Here is a 22,259-nt window from a genome sequence, read left to right as displayed (position 1 = left end):
AACTGGAACATAGGAAGTTCCACGTTAACATCAGGAAGAACTTCTTTACTGTAAGAGTGACAGAGCACTGGAACAGGTTGCCCAGGGGGGTTGTGGAGTCTCCTACACTGGAGATATTCAAGGCCCGCCTGGACAAGTTCCTGTGTGATGTACTGTAGGTTACCCTGCTCTTGCAGGGGGGTTGGACTAGATGATCTTTTTAGGTCCCTTCCAACCCTTGGGATTCTGTGATTCTGTGATTCTGTATTTGAGCCGACCAGACTTGAAAGAAAAACCTCTGGAAGGTGCTGATTCTTGGTTTACTGAGGTAGTAGCTTCATGAACGAAAGCAGGTGAACGAAAGGCAGGATATGCCGTTACCACCACTTCACTCGCTTCATCCAGCTGTTTTGAAAAATATGCCACTGCCCTTCTGTATGGTCCTAGTTTCTGAGCAAGGACCCCCAAAGCTATTCTCTGTTCTTCATAGGAATATAGCCTAAAGGATTTGGCCAATGGTAAGCAAAAGAAAGCATCCTTTAAATCCAGCACGGCAAACAATTTCTGATTATTCTTCAATTTAGTCAATGTCATACAAATTAGCTACTCTGCTGTTTCGTTGATTGCCCTGAGATCTTGAACCAATCTGCAACTTTTCCCATCATATTCCTTTACTGTCCAGATAGCAGTGTTATATTCCAAGTCACATTCAATTAATAATCTATATTTTAAAATTTATCAATGATTGTTGATTCCCTTTGATCTTCTAATTTTAAGGGATATTGTTTTATTCTAATTGAGCAAGCCCCCCCCCCCCCTTTTTATTTACACTTTAACAGGCAAAGCATTTTTCGCCTTACCTGGAACTTCAGATGCCCATACTCACAGATATACCTGATTAAGGTTTTCTTCTATTTCAGGGAGGTCCTCCTGTTTGCTTTCTGCTGAATTACAGATAAACTCAAAACTACAATTAATTGATAGTATTGGAATGGATCGCCCCCCCCCCGCTGCAGCCACGTCGTACAGTGCAAGAATATATTATTATTCTGGCGGACTTGATAAAAAAGGGCAGACTGCGCATCCTTGCCATTACGGGGCTACCCCCAAGAGAAATCCAAATTCCCATGAGGCAGACCGACTTAGATTGGTATCTGTGCTCCTCTATGGAACTTCAAGCGGCACTATTAGAAAGTGGTTCGCTGATCACTACGTGGCCATTGGAGTCACCTACCCTGGCATGGATGACTAACCACCATTGGTTAAAGAAACCCAAACGGTCGCTTCAGCCCCTTGCAAACGCAATCACGGTGTTTACAGACGCTGGCCAACGATCACGAACAGCAGCGGTGACGTGGAAAGATGGGGCTGACTGGTGGCACCAGATTTTACAGGTGCAACCTGAGGATACGCTTCAAACCTTGGAGATGTATGCTGTGGTGTGGGTATTCCTCCAATGGCTTCACCAGAAGATCAACATTATAACAGACTCCCTTTATGTGGCCAGAGTAGCTAATCGTATTGAGGAATGCCGCCATACGTGATTTGAAGAACCAGCGGCTGGCGAGTCTCTTGATGCAGCTAAAGCGTGCTATTGACCTCAGATCGGAGCGTTATGCAGTGTTGCATATTCGTAGTCACAATGGAACGAAGGACTCGGGGAAGGCAATGCAAGAGCAGACCGCCTCGTCGCAATAATAGAGGCCCCGATTCCCGCTTTCGACAGGGCCCGAAGGGCGCATATGATCTTCCATCAGAATGCAAAGGGTCTCCAACGCAGCTTTGGCATTTCACTGACTGAAGCGCGAGCTATCGTTCAGGCCTGTCCCGTGTGTAGCTTCCACAATCAGGGGATAGGCCTCGGAATCAGAGTAAATCCCAAAGGACTACGGTCCAACGAACTGTGGCAAATGGATGTTACTCACGTCCCAGAGTTAGGTCGACTAAAATTCGTACATGTAACAATAGATACTTATAGCCATATGATTTGGGCGACTGTGCAGCCAGGAGAGAAAGCTCGAGACGTCAAAAGGCACCTGACGGCCTCCTTTGCAGTTATGGGAAGGCCTGCCTCTATTAAGACGGACAACGGTCCAGCATACAGCAGCAACAGCGTTAAACAATTCCTACAGCTATGGGACATTAAGTACGTCACTGGCATTCCACACTCCCCAACTGGGCAAGCAGTCGTAGAACGAGCGAACTTTACATTAAAAAACTATTTGTCGAAACTAAAGGATGACATTTCTGATCCAAGAGAACGTTTAGCCAAAGTGCTGTTTGTGCTCAATCATCTATGTATTTTTGGCCACCATAACGAACCTCCCATTGTTGTTCATTTTCCTAAAATGTCTGATCGTCCCCCAATTGATATGCAGGTTTACTACAGGGATCCACAGACAGGTGTTTGGGGGGGCCCTGCCAAGGTGATATATATGGGGCGGGGTTATCTGTGTGTTCTTACCCCCACAGGTACCATCTGGGTGCCTAGTCGTTGGGCCAAACCTGCGGTGACACTTGGCTCGACCACAGAGGCCGGCTCGACAGAACTCGCCGAGCAGAACTTAACCAACTGACGATCCATAATACTTCAAGCCCAGAGGGCAAGTCCACTGCCCCCTGTAGAGGGAATGGCGGTCGCCACACTAGGCCTCTTGATCCTGGGCATCGGTTGTGTGTCGCTCGGGGTAAATGGCGTGCTACAGCACATTGATCCCCGAGTTAACCTGTGGGTGACATGGGCCAATCAGACTAATACTAATTCTTTTTGCCTAGCTATTGCCTCTGCCACGGATCCCTTTCGTACCTGTTTAATAGGGATCCCCAGCTATAATAATCAGAGTTTTGCAGCATATTCTGTTAACAATTGTACCCGGGCGGACAATAGCAGCCAGTGTATGGCATTATTATTGTCCGGGTTAAATGTCTCCTTGCCATGGGATCCTCAAGAAATCGAATTGTTAGGCAGCCGTAGTCTAAACGTAACCGCCAATAAAACTGGTTGCGTACTTTTAGGTAACTTTATTAATCAACAACAAAATACAACTTGGTTAACACCTAAAAACCCCACCTTTAATATTCCCAACCTGTGTGGTCAATATCGAGCATATGGGTGGGGGTCCAATCACGTGCGAATTTGGGCTAACCAAAGTGCCTTAGCACTTCCCCCAAACATTTTTCTCATTTGTGGAGATCGTGAATGTCATGGGATACCTCGCTTTGCACACGGGGGACCATGTTATTTGGGTCAGTTGTCATTATTAGCACTAAATAAAACAACAATCAGTGCCTTACGGGCTGCGTCTCGTAGAAAACGCAGCACCCAGCCACTTTCTCAAAACTGTGACGATAACGTTGAATTATGGTCCAGCACCTCCCGAGTTTTTGCTTTGCTTGTACCAAATATAGGAACAGCACACGCCTTGACATCAATCAGCAAATTAGCCTGTTGGGTCAGCAAGCAATCTAATGTTACTACACAAGTGTTAGAACAACTATCTCAGGACATGAACAGCGTGCGACATTCAATTTTACAGAACAGAGCAGCAATTGATTTTTTGCTTTTAGCCCAAGGACACGGTTGCGTAGAATTTGAAGGTATGTGTTGGTTTAATATATCTCAACATGGAGAGTCCATATATAAACAAATTCAATGGCTTAAGGAACATACCTCTAAGATTAAAACAACCACTGATTTTTTCGGTATCCCATGGGAAGATTGGGGCATCACTGGATGGCTGCACCAGCTCCTTCAAACTGGAATTCTCATATTATTAGTAGTGCTTGCTATATTAATGCTTTTTCCTTGCTTTCTACAATGTACTTATAAGTTAGTCTTGCAGTCAATAACACAAATGTGGGGCCCTCACACCCCAAATAAAAACGGGGGAATTGTGGGGGAATGGCTTGTCAAAAAGGGTCACATAGACATGCTGCAGCTGGTGGAGCAGGAATGTGGTAAACACCACAATCAACAGGTTTAAGACTGTGAGGGAATGGCTTGTCAAAAAGGGTCACATAGACATGCTGCAGCTGGTGGAGCAGGAATGTGGTAAACACCACAATCAACAGGTTTAAGACCAGGAGGAGAATGGAGCAGCAAGTTATCACCAAGGACACAGCATCCTCGGGAAGTTACATTGTATCTAGCAGAATATGTAGAACTTGATTAGAAACCATAAACAGTGTCCTTGTAAAGCTACACTGTATCTAACAAAATATGTGTGACCTAGTTAGAAAACATATAAATAGGTGTTAAGACTTGCAATAAACGAAGCTTGCTGGTAACTCATATTGAGTCGTCCAAGTCTTCCTTTCACGACATCAGCCCTTGCCAGGTGGGTAAAGACCAAAAGCACCCCTAAAAAGTGATATTAAAGGAGACTCAGGATTTCAGGGCATTTTCAAGACATGCATTGCTGTTGAGCTCTGTTTAGCAATTGCCTCCCACCCCCCATGCCAGATCAACTTTTAAAGGTAAACCAGTTTTCTTTTCCCACAGTGGTGGAGGGGCAGAGAAGGAAGCAGGGGCACCATAATAATTTCTAATACTGGTCTACTGGCCCAGTCCTCTGAGCAGGTAAAAGGCAGGTAACCGGGCCTGAAGCAAGGGCAAACCAAACAATCCAGGTTTATTCTGTACAATCCTGTTCACTTTGACCCAGCACTGTATACATAAGCATTATCACACATTGGTGTCCTGACTAGCACCTGTGCTTCTCTAATATTGCAACAGTGTTTCTGTCTCACTGATGTGGCCAGAGAGAGGGAGACCGAGGAGCGAACTGTTGTGAATGTGGAGATGCGGCCAGTTTCCATATCTTTCTGGGATTAGTTGCTTCTGACAAAAAAGACTGAAGTAGGGTTGTGGAAGATGGTCTTGGCGTTTTGAAGTAGCTGTGTTAATAACCCGGACAAAAGACATCACATATGTTTCCCAAGTTTTCTTTTTTCTTAGAAAAGGAAGAATACAGACACAATACAAGCTATCAGGCTATTTATTTTTTTTTTTTTCCATAAATAGAAGCTTTTTGTATATTAGTGGACAAATGCCCTTTTGGAAAAAAAAATAAAATCTATGTTCTCAATTTTCATTATGAAACCAAACCTATATCCAATAAAAGTATTTTGTTCAGGACTGTGGCTGATGCGCTGTAAAACACCCCTTGGCTCATGTGGCCAGAGGTCAAAGAAGCAGGGTCTGCTGCTGGATGCACCAATGAGCTCTGGTACAAATATCCAGGCAATGACATGATGGACCACACTGACAGGAGAGGTGAAATGTGGGAGAGGCTAAAAAGGTGGGAGGGCCCTGGGAAGTCACCCATTCCTTGTGACCAAGATAATGTTCCCAAAATGATTGTTTCTCCTTCTCTCTTCTTCCTCTCTCCCACCCTGTCTCACTAGCAAAGTCTGTCCTTAAATTAGCACCTGGACTACTGGAAAACTGAGTTTCTCAGTTAAGTTGTGATTCAACTTTGGCATCAAACTGCCTTGACATTTGGACCAGGAGCTCAGGGAAGCTCATTTCAACTCAAGGCAAAGAGTTCTCATCTGGGGAAGTACAGAAAATCTCCCAAAGGTGGGAACTGATGCTGAGCTTCCCAAAAGAAGGATGCTCACAGGTGGATCCCTAGATAGGCAGAGCTGCAGCTTCTCACTGTGGGAAAAAAAGAGAATCAAAAAGGAGATGGGGGCTTTTTATATAGATATTTAAGCTAGACTTTATTTAAATAAAATCCCTTATATGCTTCCTGTTTCTGACAATTCCTGTTTGAATATCTATTGAATCTATTGTTTAAAACTATGGCATGGAATGAAAAACAAAACCAAATAACTTGTAGAGGGGAAAAAGCCATGTGTGTTCCAACCATAATTTACAAGGCTGGGCAAGTGCTGAGAGGGTTCATGCTCTCTGTGTGAAATCCTCAGTCCCTACAGTGCCACTCCTGTGTGTAACCAGAGAGGCATTACAACCAATTAAAGAAGTGGCCACCTCATGAGGAGGTTTCTGTTCAAGGCTCGGGGCTGACATCACCAGTCATTTTGGAGTCCGTGTGGCAACATCACTCCTGGGAAGCTGCAGGGATAGGGAAAAGATCCAGCTTAGCTCATGAGGGTGAGCACTTGCTTCTGCATGCACAAAGTGTGAGAACAGCCCCACACAAAGAAAAATCCCCCCTCCGAGCATTTTTAACCTATTTCTTCAGGCTCCCCTCCTTCCCTTTGCCTTATAGGTTCCTTCCCTTCTCCTTTCCCTTCTCCTAGGTTTTCCCCTCCTAACTTGGCACCCCAGATGTGACTCTCCAGTTTTGGTATTGCTCAACTCCTGTTCCAGCTCCCAAAGTACCTTTTTGGACCTGCAAACAGGGTTTTTATTCCTTTCCCACTCATACAGGTGCACATCCTCCATCTCAGGGCCCTTTCTGTACAAAGGCATATTTTACTGGAAAGTCCTGTTAAAAAAATAACCCCTAAATCTGAAGGAATAATTCTCACACTAGGATTCCAGTCTGAAATGTACACCATGTCTGTTTTTATCATGGGTTTTTTGAGATTCAACTTTTTCTATGCAAAGGGGATTTATTTTTTTAAAAGCCACACTGAGCTTGATTTTAGTTTCACTTGAGAAAGTAAAATTAGCAAAACAGTGACACTAACTTGAATGAACTCAGAACCGAGCAAATAGTTATGAGCGGCAATTTGGAATTAATTGGGATCAGGCCACAGATGTAACACAGGGGACGAATACCAAGAAAAAGGGTATTATTGCCAACAGGCAGAATGACTAACCACACATGGCTTTTCCATGTCATCTGTTCAGATAGAGAGGAGAAGAACATCATCTACCTGGACTTGTGCAAAGCATTTCACAATGTCCGACACAACATCCTTGTCTCTAAATTGGAGAGACATAAATTTGATAGGTGGACCACTTGGTGGATAAAGAATTGGCTAGATGGCCGCATGCAAAGAGTTGTGGTCAATGGCTCAATGTCTGGCTGGAAAAGAGTAACAAGCAGTTTCCCTCAGGGGTCGGTGTTGGGACTGGTCTTGTTCAGCATCTTTGTTGGCAACATGTACAGGGGGATTGAGTGCACCCTCAGCAAGTTTGCTGATGACAGCCCTGAGGAGAAGGACTTGGGGGTATTGATTGATGAGAAACTGAACATGAGCCAGCAGTGTACACTCGCAACCCAGAAAGCCAACCGTATCCTGGGCTGCATCAAAAGGAGAGTGACCAGCAGGTCAAAGCAGGTGATCCTGCCCCTCTACTCTGCTCTCGCGAGACCTCACCTGGAGTATTGTGTGCAGTTCTGGCATCCTCAACATAAGAAAAGGACATGGAACTGCTGGAACAAGTCCAGAGGAGGGCCACAAGGATGATCAGGGGACTGGAGCACCTCCCATATGAAGACAGGCTGAGGAAGTTGGGGCTGTTCAGCCTGGAGAAGAGAAGGCTGCGTGGAGACCTCTTAGCAGCCTTCCAGTACCTGAAGGGGGCCTATAGGGATGCTGGAGAGGGACTCTTCGTTAGGGACTGTAGCGACAGGACAAGGGGTAATGGGTTAAAACTTAAACAGGGGAAGTTTAGATTTGATATAAGGAAGAAATTCTTTCCTGTTAGGGTGGTGAGGCACTGGAATGGGTTGCCCAAGGAAGTTGTGAATGCTCCATCCCTGGCAGTGTTCAAGTCCAGGTTGGACAGAGCCTTGGGTGGCATGGTTTAGTGTGAGGTGTCCCTGCCCATGGCAGGGGGGTTGGAACTAGATTTTCTTAAAGTCCTTTCCTACCCTAACTATTCTATGATTCTGTGATACTTTGATTCTATGATTCTATGATTATCCAGCCCAGCATCCGGGGTGCCAGGAGGAGCTGTGCCTCAGTGCCAATCACTTCTAAAGCACCTCACCCCCCTTCATAGGCTTCCAGTTTCTCTTTTTCATTTGGAGTGTAATGGGCCTTGGATCCTCTGTATCCCTGACTCCAAAAGCCGAGGGGTCAACCTCGAGTCTCCCCTGGTGCTTTCTGCCAGAGGCTCAGGTAGGACCATTCTCCCTGGCTGATCTGTAAAGCACACTTTTCATAAATTGCCTGGTCTCAACTGGTACAAGGGCTACTGCATGAACTCTCTCAGGTTTCCTTTGTTCAAAGGCTTGTTGTTGCTCGGGGCCCATTTGAAATCATTCTTCTTCCGGGTCACGTGATAGAGAGGGCTTACAATCAGACTGTCATTTGGGATGTGCATTCTCCAGAACCCCACAACACCCAAGAAAGCTTGTATTTCTTTCTGGATCAGCCCATGGCAGATGGTAGGGATGTTTTTCCACCCCTGGGGCAGTCTATTCCAAGTTCATTGGACACCACTCCAAGTAAAAGCTCTCCAGTCAACGGATCAACTTCTGGATGGGAATCAGGGAGTCTCGGTTGGTTTGTTATTGCTGCCAGTGCACTGTTGTGGTCACGACTGGCACTTGTATCTGTACCCTTTGGGTCTTTGAAGTATCCTCTCCTGAGACTAAAGTTGGAAACAGAGCACTTCACCAACTGCTTGGAACGTGAAAAAATTACTGTTACAGCTGAACCCAGGGCAGCCTAGTGACTCTGATCCTACTCTAAATTATCCTAAATTCCTGGCAAATTAAATTAAGCCAGATGACTCTGGATTTAATGAAAGTAAATAGTAACAGACTAAGTTAAAGCGTAAAACAAGGCACCTAGCAGCTCTGCACTCCTATGCAGCATGATGGGTCTCTTGAAACCTTTGCTTGACCAGTTTTATTTTCTTAGCTTATTTCAGAGGTATTTTACTTATGGCTTGAACATCAATAGCAAACCACACATCAGCTGTTAGCAAAACAAAGGGGAAAAACCTGTAGTTGTAGTTTGTATAAAATTAAGAAAATATTTTTATTTAGAGTGATACGCAAATTGACTCCACAACTCGTTAAAGTTGTAAAGTAGGTATGCTTTTTATTCAGCGCTGAGGTGCATGGGGATAGTTCCTCCAAAGTATGCACACCCAGGGTCGTTTTTCCCTTTACATTTATTCTCTTAAGGTATACATATGAATTAGATTACTGATATGCCTATACATATTTAGTATCTATCCCTGCTTTGTATTATAATGAGCTAGAAGGTCCTTTGTGCCTGCACAGTGCCCCCCTCTGGTCATGGGCAGGGGTCTCAAGATGAAGTAAATGAGTCTTCCTCCTGTGAGTAGGGGTCTTCAAGATGAAGTAAATAAGTCTTCCTCTTCTTAAACTTTTCACCTTTTAATCTTCATACATGGCCTTAGGGTTTGGTTGGTATCCCAGCCATAAACCATCTGCTTCTCCCCCTTACCAGTAGACTCAGGCGTCTGCTTTTCCTTATCAATAGTTGCTTATCAATAGAACCAGGCCTCTGCTTCTCCCCTTATCAGTAGTTTGTGCCTTTGTTCTGCTTAGTAGGCATGATAGGTGTTTACAACAGACAATACTTTTGTTTAAGCAAGTGAATTCTTCTAACCCCCTTATACACTTCCCTGTACATTAGTCAGACTCCCCTGTATTACCCCCCTTGTACATTGGTTAGCCCTGTATCAAGAGCATGAAATGAAATCATGTATCAAAGCGTGCAAAAAATACACTTATCTGATAAGTCTTCTGGCTGAACAGAGACATCCCAAGACCTGACAGATATGTGATTCAGCCCTTTGAAGTCTCATGAACAAATTCTTTATGTGTCCATATATGATTTCTGTTGCAGGGAAAACAAACAAACAAACTCAAGCCCCTGACAGAGGGAAAACCCATGCATTTTAATTACAGAATCTTTCCAAGAACACAGAGATCAGGTGTGCTCAGGGTGTGTGCAAACTGCACAATCCCAGCTTCAGTGCAGAATAAGCAACTATCCAGTTAAATGCATTGGCAGGTATCCTGAGTTGAGCAGTAGAAGTAATTTTTCTCCTTCTTAGTGTGGGGAGTAAAGGCAATAAGATTTGCATGAAAAAGAGTTTGGGAATGAGCTCTGAGGCCTTGGTGCTTGACAAGCCCTGGGGTGATGAGTTGGAATGTTGAAGGACAGTAAACATAAACAAGCAAGCCTTGGGTGGATGGGCCAGGATGTAGTTGTGGCGAATCTCAGTTGGAGGCCAGAGGATATGGGGGTTGTGAGAGGGTCTGCAACACTATGATTAGACTATTTACCTGGAGAGTTTTACAGGGGCCAATGAGATTGAACATTGTATGGATGTGCAGGATGGGAAAGTACCGAACAAGGGGATAAAAAGGGCTTGGTGGTAATAAATAAGGATTTGAGTCTTCTCATCAACTTGAGTCCGTGTCGTGAAATGCCACGTATTAGCTAGTGCAGTGCTGTGCTTTTGACTTTCAGCCTGGGAACAACGCCAATGTTTTTAGTTGTTGCTCACTAATGCTTACTCTGACCAAGGACTTTCTGAGTCTCATGCTCTGCCAGGGAGGAGGGGAAACCAGGAGGAAGCAGAGACTGGACACCTGACCCAAACTAGGCAAAGAGGTATTCCATACCACATCACGTCATGCCCAGTATATAGACTGGGGGCAGTTACCCAGAAGGGCTAGATCACTGCTTGGGTCGGGCTGGGTATTGTTCAGTGGGTGGTGAGTGGTTGCATTCTCTTCCTTTGTTATTTCCCTTGTCATTATTATTATTGGTGGTACCAGTAGTGGTTTTATGTTCTACCTTAGTTACTAAACTGTTCTTATCTCAACCCGTGGGAGTTACATTCTTTCGATTCTCCTCCCCATCCCTCTGGGAGCAGAGGGAGGAATGGGGGGAGTGAGCGAGTGGCTGTGTGGTTATGAGTTACTGGCTGGGCTTAAACCACGACAGTTCTTTGTGGCATCCAACATGGAGCATGAAGGGTTGAGATAACAGCAGATCTGAACAGAGTGTGTCTAATAGTATTTGTTGATGCCGAGGGTTGACCAATGTACAAGGGGGTTGTACAAGGGGGTCGTGCAAGGGGGGGATAAAGGAATTTTGCCTGTTTAACAGAAAGCATTGTTTGCAAATACCTGTCAAGCTTGCCATACAGTACCAGGACAATAGGCTATTGATAAGGGGGCGAAACAGTCTGATAAGGGGAAGAAACAGACTGATAAGGGGGAGGAACAGTTACTAAGTTCCATTGAAGACCAGCTTTGTGGTTTGGACTTTTACCAGACTCCTAAAGAGCATGCGTGACAGCTAGAGGTGAAAAGTTCAGGCTCGAGGAAGACTCATTTACTTCATCTTGAAGACCCCTACTCACAAGAGGAAGACTCATTTACTTCATCTTGAGACCCTCGCCCATGACCAGGGGGGCACTGTGCAGGCGCAAAGGACCTTCTAGCTCATTATAATACCAAGCGGGATAGGACATGGATATGTATAGGCGTACTGTGCAACCTTATGAATATGTATAACTTTAGAGAATAAATGTAGAGGGAAACAACACTGAGGCACGCATGCCTTTGGAGGACCTATCCCCCATGGGCCTCAGCGCTGAATCAAAGCATACCTACTTTAAAACTTTAATGAGTTATGGAGTCTATCTGTGTATCATTGTGATAAGCTTAGACTGCTTCGGATTAATCGTCACTCGTCACAATGCTGATTTATTGGCTCTCAAAGTTGTTACTCTTGATCTCAGAGTTTCAGCATGTCATACCCTAATTACAGCCGGTATTTACTGTTTTAGTGTTTGTCGGCTGTGGGGCCTGGGCTAAGGTTCTTGTTCCACCGTACTTTATGGTAATGACTTGCAATTCAATAGACTCATTGATCATGAAACTGGTCTGCCTTGGGTTCCCAGTGTGGTCACCACCTCTATGCTTTGGGAGGTATATAATAGAAGTGTTTAGGAATTACACATCTTTTTTCCCCTATGCGGGTGGTCAACCTATGAAGGAGACATACCTTTACGTTCCCAGCCCCCCCACCAGACTATTTACAGCATCATTTGAGAGTTCTGAAGGTTTTGAATGGCCTTTGGGTACCACTGAGAACTGTCTGCTGGTTGTGATGTGGATCAGCATGTTGGAACATATACAGAGTGTGTTTTGCCCATGACCATTTCATCTGATCTCAAAAGTTAAGCAGAGTCGTGTTTGGGTCTTGTCTAGGGTTAGGTGACAATACAGGAGTACCAAGAGATTTTCCCCAAGGCTGGACAGTCATGAGTGGGACAGTATGGGCAAGTATCTAGGCCAGTGGGGCCCTGAGCAACAACAAGCCTTTGAGCAAATTAAACGTGAGACAGTTCATGCAGTAGCCCTTGGACCAGTCCAGACCGGGCCAGATGTAAAAAATGTACTCTACACCACAGCCAGGGAGAATGGTCCTACCTGAGCCTCTGGCAGAAAGCTCCAGGGCAGACTTGAGGTTGACCCCTCGGCTTTTGGAGTCGGGGATACAGAGGATCTGAGGCCAGCTATACCCCAAATGAAAAAGAGATACTGGCAGCCTATTAAGGGGTTTGAGATGCTTCAGAAGTGATTGGGACTAAAGCACAGCTCCTCCTGGCACCTCAGTTGCCCGTGCTGAGCTGGATGTTCAAAGGCAGGGTCTCTTCTACACATCATGCAACTGATGCTACATGGAGTATGTGGGCTGCACTAATTACACAATGATCTCAAATAGGAAATCCCAGTCATCCAGGAATTCTAGAAGTCATCATGGACTGGCCAGAGGGCAAAGATTCTGGATTGTCACCAGAGGAGGATGTGATGCTGAAGGGGCCCTACCATATAATAATCTGTCAGAAAGTGAAAAGCAATATTCCTTGTTTACTGATGGGTCCTGTCATATTGTGGGAAAGCATCGGAGATGGAAGGCAGCCGTATGGAGTCCTCGATGACAAGTTGCAGAAACTGCTGAAGGAGAGGGTGAATCGAGTCAATTTGCCGAGGTGAAAGCCATCCAGCTAGCCCTGGACATTGCTGAACGAGAAAAGTGGCCACTACTTTATCTCTACACTGACTCATGGATGGTGGCAAATGCCCTGTGGGGGTGATTGCAGCAATGGAAGCGAAGCAACTGGCAACGCAGAGGGAAACCCATCTGGGCTGCTGCACTGTGGCAAGATATCGCTGTCCGGGTGCAGAACCTGGTGGTGAAGGTACACCATGTAGATGCTCATGTACCCAAGAGTCTAGCCACTGAGGAAAACCCGAACAACCAACAAGTGGATAAAGCTGCTAAGATTGAAGTGGCTCAGACAAACTTAGATTGGCAACATAAGGGTGAATTATTTTTGGCTCTGTGGGCCCATGACATGGCAGGCCATCAGGGCAGAGACGCAACATATAGATGGGCTTGTGATGGAGGGGTGGATTTAACAATGGACACTATTGCCCAGGTTATTCATGACTGTGAAACGTACTTCAATTAAGCTAAGCAGTTAAAGACTCTTTGGTATGGAGGACGATGGCGGAAATATAAATATGGGGAGGCCTGCCAGATTGACTATATCACACTCCCACCAACCCGCCAAGGCAAGCGCTATGTGCTTACCATGGTGGAAGCAACCACCGGATGGCTGGAAACTTACGCTGTGTCGCACGTCACTGCCCAGAACAATGTCCTGGGTCAATGGAAAAAAAACTTGTGGCAACACGGCACCCCAGAGAGAGTCAGATAATTGGACTCATTTCTGGAACAAACTTATGGACACTTTGGCCAAAGAACATGGCAATGAGTGGGTATATCACATCCCCTACCATGAACCAGCCTCTGGGAAAATTGAACGTTACAATGGCCTGTTAAATACTACACTTAGAGCAATGTGTGGTGGGAATTTCAAACATTGGGGTACATGTTTACCAAAAGCCACCTGGTTGGTCAACACTAGGGGATTGGCTAACACGGCTGGCCAAGCCCAGTCAGAACTTTTACATACTGTAGAAGGGGATAAAGTTCCTGTGGTGCACATTAAGAATTTGTTGGGGAAGACAGTCTGGGTTATTCCTGCTTCAGGTAAAGGCAAGCCCACTCGTGGGATTGCTTTTGCTCAGGCACCTGGATATACTTGGTGGGTAATGCAGGAAGATGGGGAAGTCCAATGTGTACCTCACGAGGATTTGATTTTAGGGGAAAACAGCCAATGAACTCAATTGTATGCTGTTGCCTGCTATGTAGTACTTTTATAGTCCACCAACTAGATGTCTTCAGGTCACCAGTGACTGGCCCTGACTTCCTTCTGACCATCAGTCCAACAAAGAATGAACTTTGATGAAACCAGATGAGCTCAGCAGTGACCAGATGAGTTCAGAGGTCCCATCAGTAGGCAACAATCCAACACTGCACACCATCTCTCTTGCTTTGAAAGACTTTCGCAAGAGATGGAGCCTGACATTACTGACTGGATGAACTCAGCAGCTTTATAGGGATTGGTCCATGCACTAAGGAATGATATCTCTCTCTTTGTGTGTGCGTAGATGTGTGTATATATATATATGAGACAAGAGTGATGGCATATTAAAAAGTCTAGGATCTGAGCATGACATGAATGGTATGGAATAAGGGGTGGATACCATCCTGGGCTCAGCAGTATCAGTCATTTTTCTCCTTCTTAGTAGCTAGTGCAGTGCTGTGCTTTTGACTTTCAGCCTGGGAACAATGCTGATAACACCAATGTTTTTAGTTGTTGCTCACTAATGCTTACTCTGACCAAGGACTTTCTGAGCCTCATGCTCCGCCAGGGAGGAGGGGAAACCAGGAGGAAGCAGAGACTGGACACCTGACCCAAACTAGGCAAAGAGGTATTCCATACCACATCACATCATGCCCAGTATATAGACTGGGGGCAGTTACCCAGAAGGGCTAGATCACTGCTCGGGTCAGGCTGGGTATTGGTCAGTGGGTGGTAAGCAGTTGTATTCTCTTCCCTTGTTTTTTCCCTTATCATTATTATTATTGGTGGTAGCAGAAGTGGTTTTGTGTTCTACCTTAGTTACTGGACTGTTCTTATCTCAACCTGTGGGAGTTACATTCTTTCGATTCTCCTCCCCATCCCTCTGGGAGGGAGGGGAGGAATGGGGGGAGTGAGTGAGCAGCTGTGTGGTTCTGGGTTGCCGTCTGGGCTTAAACCACGACGGCAGGGAAGGACAAGGAGCTGGCCTTGGAGGTGCTTTCCTGCCACTCTAGCTGATGGCAAGGGAAGGTTATTCGGGGAAGCGGGTCTGAGGGTGGTTTGGTTTGGGCTCTTCATGGAGAGGTCCATGTGTCTCATAGCGGAGGGAGGAAGGCGGAGAGCAGCAGAGTCGAGCTTTCCCATGATGGTTGCAGCGATTACAAGTCATCTTGCAAGATCAGGCTGCGTCTGTCCTGGCATTCACGCTTTAAAACCCATTTCCAGCTAGTTTACTAAAAATAGCTCGCAGAGCCCTAGATGTGAAATATCACCAGCTGGCGAGCTAACATCTTGTGCTACCTGCAGTCTGCAAGCTCTGAATTTCACAGCTGTGGGGAGACAATATTTAAAATCTCAGAGACTGAAATGGCCCTCTGTGAAGCAAAAATTGTAAGTTTTGCCTCTGTCTCTAACCTTTGGAGAGTTGCCCAGCTTCTGACAGTCTGTGATGATGTCTCTGTGGAGGAAATTATATGCTGAAGAAAAGCATATTGCTTTTTCCAAAATTATATTCTTTCTTTGATTCGGCCACCATAAAGGATACTTTGTCATCTTGACAGATCCTAACTATTCCCTCCTAATTTAATGTGGGGTAGATATAGGGACAAAAATTAAGGATTATTCAGGAGTCTTATTTATGGCTAGGGATATAATGGAATTAACAAACTCAAGAAAAAATTCACATTACACATCACTGCAATCCCAACTTTTCCCCTTATGAAGTCAAACTCAAGGTGTTTTCTTCCCTTTTGTGTTTTAGGCTTTGCTAAACTTCTCTGAAAATAGTTCATATATCATAAAGTCCATGGGGAACATAAATACATTTGTGGAAAGGAGGGAAAAATTTTTCCTTGTTTCCGGGAATGGATGAGAAAGACAGACAGTTGATGCCAAATATTAATAATGAGTGGAGGAATCCATCCAAAGAAGCAATCTATTGAGAATACTAAAACTATCCTAAAGTCACAGACATAAAAATCTAGTATGGAACAATAACTTTTCCACTGATATAGGCTTAGATTCAAGAAAATATTTAAACGCGTGCTTAAGTCAGTCCCTGTTCAGAACAGCCCTTAAGTGAATTGTTGAAGCTAACTTCAGCTTTACTGATGTGTTTTTCAGCTCTGTGGATACCAGCTGGCATTAAACATGCCTACAGTTAAGTACATGCTTAAGAACTGTCTGGAGGGGAGATGTTTCTTCTAGTGGGACCACATTTTCAATTTCTTTGCTTCAGGAAGAGTTTGAATTAAACTGGTAGTTGAGGGGACAGTGTTGAGGACAACCAGAGCCTGCAGATCTTGATCAGTAGAGAAGGAAGTGAGGTCAATCTAAAGGAAATACAATCAACATAATTCAAATATTGGGTGGTTGATACAATGAGATATACACATAGATCTGTTGCATATATGGATATATATGGACACATACATACCTGGACATGTGTGGTGCTTCACAGGCTTATCACATCCAGAGGGGAACAGTCAAGGGTAATGATAGAGGGACATTAATAGCTGGCGTTTTCTGGTAAACACCTCTGCAAAACAGTGCCTTGGACCTGTGATCCCTTCACAGACAGGAGTGACTGGAGCCTCCCAAGCAACTGAGTGGGGCAGGGAAACATTTCTGCCTTCTTTTGCTGGATGGGAAATCAGAGACACAGTCATGTCAGCCACACAGGTGGTGTTCATACAAGACAGCTTTAGATGTTAGCACTTCACTGCCTAATATTGCATGAGATCCTGCTGATGATGAGCTGGGGTTAGGTGTCAGGTACAAGGACATCACTTTTACATGCTGTAATGCAGTACAAGAATTACAAAGCAAAACACATAAGCCTTCCTCAAGCAATTAGATTTGACATAACTGGATGAACAGTTTAATTGGGTTATTAACACATCTCCACACTGACATCAAGAGCATTAAATGCTGTGTAAATAGATCAGGGCAGATGGCTCTGCCAACATGCTGGAGGCAGGTGGGAACACCTCTCCTGAGTCCATCTGTGAGCCCCATGGCTTGCTGTTCTCTTTGCAGCTGTGGTATCCCTTGGCTCCAAGAGGGAGGTACTGACAGGGCAGGAGGCAAAACCGCAGCTCCTTTCAAAGCTGTGTCAGGGTTAAGAAGAAGACAGGCAGGGTGGGGTCCACACCAGCCTCACCTGGCCTTACTTCTTCTATAGAGTATCCTGGAACTGTATTGTGGTATCCTGAAATAGTATAGAGACTACATTCTGTAGAAGACCATAGTCTTTTTTGGTTTCACCCCCAGGAGATTAGATTGGCTTCATAATTATCACCAGTAATGGCTGCATCTGCATCCATTGGGGTTATTGTCTCTGAAGGGATTTCTCCTCCTTCTCTGCTCATGGTAGTAGCAAAGGGCTGTCTGTATGGACAGGATCTTTTGGCCACTTTCCGTCCATGTGCATGGTGTTCTCCTGAGACAGCAGTTCCTCCACCGCCTTTGCTGTGAGCCAGTGTCAACGTCTGGGTGAAGAGATGTGGCTGTCACTCTGCAAACCTGTGCTTCATGTCCTGAGGGAGCAAAAGGATTAGCAAGGCACCTTAAAGCATTATGTAATTGCACTTTCACTCAACTCACACAGCTTTGTTTTCTTAATTTTTAAAAGAAATGTCAGGTGATCCTCCAGGGACTGGCTAAAGGATCCTTCTCCTGCAAAAAGCAGGAGAAAAAAGCCTGCACTTTGTTGCCCTTGGACCAGGCTGGCTGGATCTGGGCTCATCTAGTGCCTGAGAGAGCAAAGGCAAATAAAACAGCTTTGGATTCAGTCCATTTGTTTTTTCAAACTTGCAGCAGTCAGCTCTCACCGCTGTTCTGCATTTGTGTGCTGGAGCTCCTCTCTCTGGCTGACTCAGTGGGTAAGAGCCAGGTCTCCTGCATCCCCCTTCCCCTTCAACCACCCCTCAGAGGGATGCTGTGGTGGACTCAAGGCAGTTTCCTGCCTCCCTGACCTCATGTTTGAAGGTAATGCTTCTTTTCTCCCTCACACTAAATTAGTTGATGGAGTAAATTCCTTTAGTCCATTTACCATGCTATCTTTAGCAAACTTGTGACAAAGAACTCTCTCTGGAGGTCCTACCAACAGCTAAAGGATCCATTTCTACCTCCCCTCCTTAATGGAAGAGGTTGTTAAAGGTTATAAATGCTTTGCTTTCATTTGAGAAACCAGCACACTAGAGATAGGCAATGAATTCCCCTGCTATCTCATGGCATACCAGTAGTGTTTGCCTTAGTAGATTTACTTCCTGATGTAGCTGGAACCTCACTCCTGCAGAGAGAGGCTGGCTTAGTGACAGAGCATGCTGGTACAGTCCTAAACTCTTAATTTGTATATACCTTGGTTTTCATGTGTAAAACAACTCACATTATGGGATCCCTGATTCTGCACCCAGGTGTGGTAGGATTCACATTTTTCCAAGCTCTAACACTGAAAACAAACCATCTGCCTTTGGAGAAAGTTTTAAACTTTCTTCAAAAGATGCAGATTCTGCTGAAAATGGCAGTGGGGGATTTCACACAGTTCATAGAAAGGAAAAATTTGGATTGTCAAGTCAAATTCTCTCCTAAGCACAAGCAACCACTTCATGTGATCTTTTTCCTAAGCAAGTCAACCCTATCTTAAACTTTCCCTGTGTTTTTTCCTTGATTATCACTGTGGAAAGGTTCTGACTGCTAGAAATCAACCTCTACCTTCCTTCCATTAATGATAGTTCATCTGCTAACTAGATACGGGCTCTGGGGATGTTCTCCTTTCCTTTATTTAATCGATCTTTTTTTTTGGCAAGTGGATTTTGAAGAGGGAATGAGCTATTCACTTAGCAAAAATTAAACTGGTGCATCACAGAATATAAATATTGGGAACTGTTTTATCTGGTTTGAAAGTATGCTCTAGTTTTCTTCTCCCCCAGTTCCTGGTGAAAAGTGAACTGTCTTTTCTGATGGTGCTTTGGGCTTTTCTCGACTTGGTTGGGACTTAGAAGTTCAGAAATTGAAAGAAAAAAATACAAAGCCAAAGAAAAACAAGGGAATGTATTGAATGTTGAATCCTTTTGGTGTAATGCCAGATGGAGGTGCTGGGTGAAGGCATGCGATTAAGTACAATGACTCACTCACCCCTAGACATATTGTTCCTAATAAATCAACTTTGCTTCTGGTGACTGTCAGGTGAACTCAAAGCTTGCCTGTCTTTAGAAATGCTACAAAACCTTCTCATCTGATAAAAGTTTCCCTTGCTAACTGGAATAAAATTCATAGGATCAAATCACTGACATCAGCTCTTGCCATTTTTACTTATTAAGATGTGGAAAGTTTGTGTGTGTTGGTACATTAAAGGCTGCCTGCCTGCCTGGAGCATCCTTCCCATATGTGGATCCCAAACTAGGGGTCAGGACCCCAAGCAGGCTTGTGGCATTTAAAACTGGCCTTGCAAACTCAGGGGAAGCTTAGCCATTGAGATGGAACCTTCCAGAAGTGTGCTGAACAGTGTGCTCATCAGTGCAAGATTTGAGAAGTTTAGTAACAAGAACATATTTTTTTGTGGTTTCTATCTTCTTCTATTTTCTTCTGAATTTCCCTTTCTCTCTTCCTCTATACTTATCCCTGTTTTCTCAGCCCTAGTGCTAGTAAATTAGAATATCACTCACTATAGACTCTTTCAAACTTTACAGAGCTGCACTGGAAGCTGAAATGCGGTCCAAATCAGAGGGTTGTGATTTTTTGTAACACAAAGAGAGGGGGAAATAATTTGGTTCTTATTCTTTAGAAGATTTTTGTTTTAAGAAGTCACAGGGTTGTATACTATTTTCCCAATTTCTTCCATTTACATGGGAACAGCAGTAGATCAAATATTACTCTGAGTCAGCAAAAGATTTCTTAACATTTCAAATTCTGACCAAACAGGAAAAAAATTAAATTGCCTTTCCATTGCTCTTTCCCATTGTTTTTCTGGCTGACTTTATCTCACATCATTTGGGAATGGCAAAGCAGATAACAGAAAAACATCACCCCACTATTGCTACTATACAACATTCACTCTCTGGGTTGGCTGCTTTCTTCCCCACTTCCTGCTTCTTGTTGCAGCAGTGACATACTCGTAAGTTTATTCTTAGAGGGGAAAATAGAGGATAAGGAGATGGAAAGACCTGAAAAAGGTCATATAGGAAGTGAATAGCAGAGTTCAGAACCCAAGGCTGAAAACTTGATTTCATTAATTTAAGGAAAAAAAAAATCATACCTGCTCTTGTGCTTTTGAAAGAAACGAGTACTTTTCCTCTTGGAGGAAGTCATGAGAAAGAAGAGCAAATATTACAGAAGCAAAATTCACGAAACCCTTAAATATCTTATTAATCCTGCCCGTGTTTGTCACCTGTGAGGTTTCCATTTAGAGTAATATTTGTGCCATTCCTCCTAGGTTTAGGGAATACTGCAAATAACCAAGTACATGTAAATACTGATTTGGAGAAAACTCCAAGAACAAACTTGCCAAAAAAGTTTTCAAGCTGACAAGCAGGTATTCTTTATTGCGGCACCGGGAGACACGGGGGATAGCTCCTCCTAACGTGTGTCTATATTGCTACAAAAGCCGTCCTTGTTGATGTCCTTTACAGTACATAATATAAAATCACAGAATCATAGAATAGTTAGGGTTGGAATGGACCTCAAGATCATCTAGTTCCAAGCCAACTGCCATAGACAGGGACACCTCGCACTAAACCATCCCACCCAAGGCTTCATCCAACCTGGCCTTGAACACCGCCAGGGATGGAGCACTCACAACATCCCTGGGCAACCGATTCCAGTGTCTCACCACCCTAACAGGAAAGAATTTCCTCCTTACATCCAATCTAAACTTCCCCTGTTTAAATTTGAACCCATTACCCCTTGTCCTGTCACTACAGTCCCTGACGAAGAGACCCTCCCCAGCATCCCTATAGGCCCCCTTCAGATACTGGAAGGCTGCTATGAGGTCTCCACGCAGCCTTCTCTTTTCCTGGCTGAACAGCCCCAACTTCCTCAGCCTATCTTCATACGGGAGGTGCTCCAGTCCCCTGATCATCCTCGTGGCCCTCCTCTGTACTTGTTCCAGCAGTTCCATGTCCATTTTATGTTGAGGACACCAGAACTGCACACAATACCCCAGGTGAGGTCTCGCAAGAGCAGAGTAGAGGGGCAGGATAACCTCCTTCGACCTGCTGGTCACTCTCCTTTTGATGCAGCCCAGGATACGGTTGGCTTTCTGGGCTGTGAGCGCACGCTGCTGGCTCATGTTCATTTTCTCATCGACCAGCACCCCCAAGTCCTTCTCTGCAGGGCCGCTCTGAATCTCTTCTTTGCCCAGTCTGTAGCTGTGCCTGGGATTGCTCTGACCCAGGTGGAGGACCTTGCACTTGTCATAGTTGAACTTCATAAGGTTGGCATCAGCCCACCTCACAAGCATGTCAAGGTCCCTCTGGATGGCATCCCTTCCCTCCAGCATGTCAACTGGACCACACAGCTTGGTGTCATGGGCAAACTTGCTGAGGGCGCACTCAATCCCACTGTCTATGTCAGGGATGAAGATTTTAAACAAGATGTTAAACAAGACCGGTCCTAACACCGATCCCTGAGGGACACCACTCGTTACCGGTCTCCAGGCGGACATCGACCCATTGACCACAACTCTTTGTGTGTGGTGAAACAAGGGGGACAGAAAATCACAAAATGGAATATATAAACCTTTAGAATCAGTTTTAAGTAATGTTAAGTTTGATGGCTTTGTAACAGTAGCAATGGAAAATTACTGAAGTGCATGATACATAGAAAAAAAAATAGAGTGCAGCTAGAGAATACACTGAGCATTCTTGTACAAGATAAATTGTTATAGTTGACAGAGTTTTAAGAAAAACAGTTGTCCTGGTTTTGAGCAGCAGCAGTCATTTTTCTCCTTCTTAGGAGCTAGTACAGTGCTGTGTTTTGATCTTTTGGCCTTGGAGCAGTGGTGATAACGCCGATGTTTTCAGTTGCCGCTCGAATGTTTGGTGTGGCCAAGGACTTTCTGAGCCTCATGCTCTGCCAGGGAGGAGGGGAGGCTGGGAGGGAGCAGAGACAGGACACCTGACCCAAACTAGCCAAAGAG

This window comes from Lathamus discolor, chromosome W, assembly GCF_037157495.1.
Source record: "Lathamus discolor isolate bLatDis1 chromosome W, bLatDis1.hap1, whole genome shotgun sequence".
Taxonomy (NCBI): Eukaryota; Metazoa; Chordata; class Aves; order Psittaciformes; family Psittacidae; genus Lathamus; species Lathamus discolor.
Note: the sequence above shows the minus strand (reverse complement) of the source record.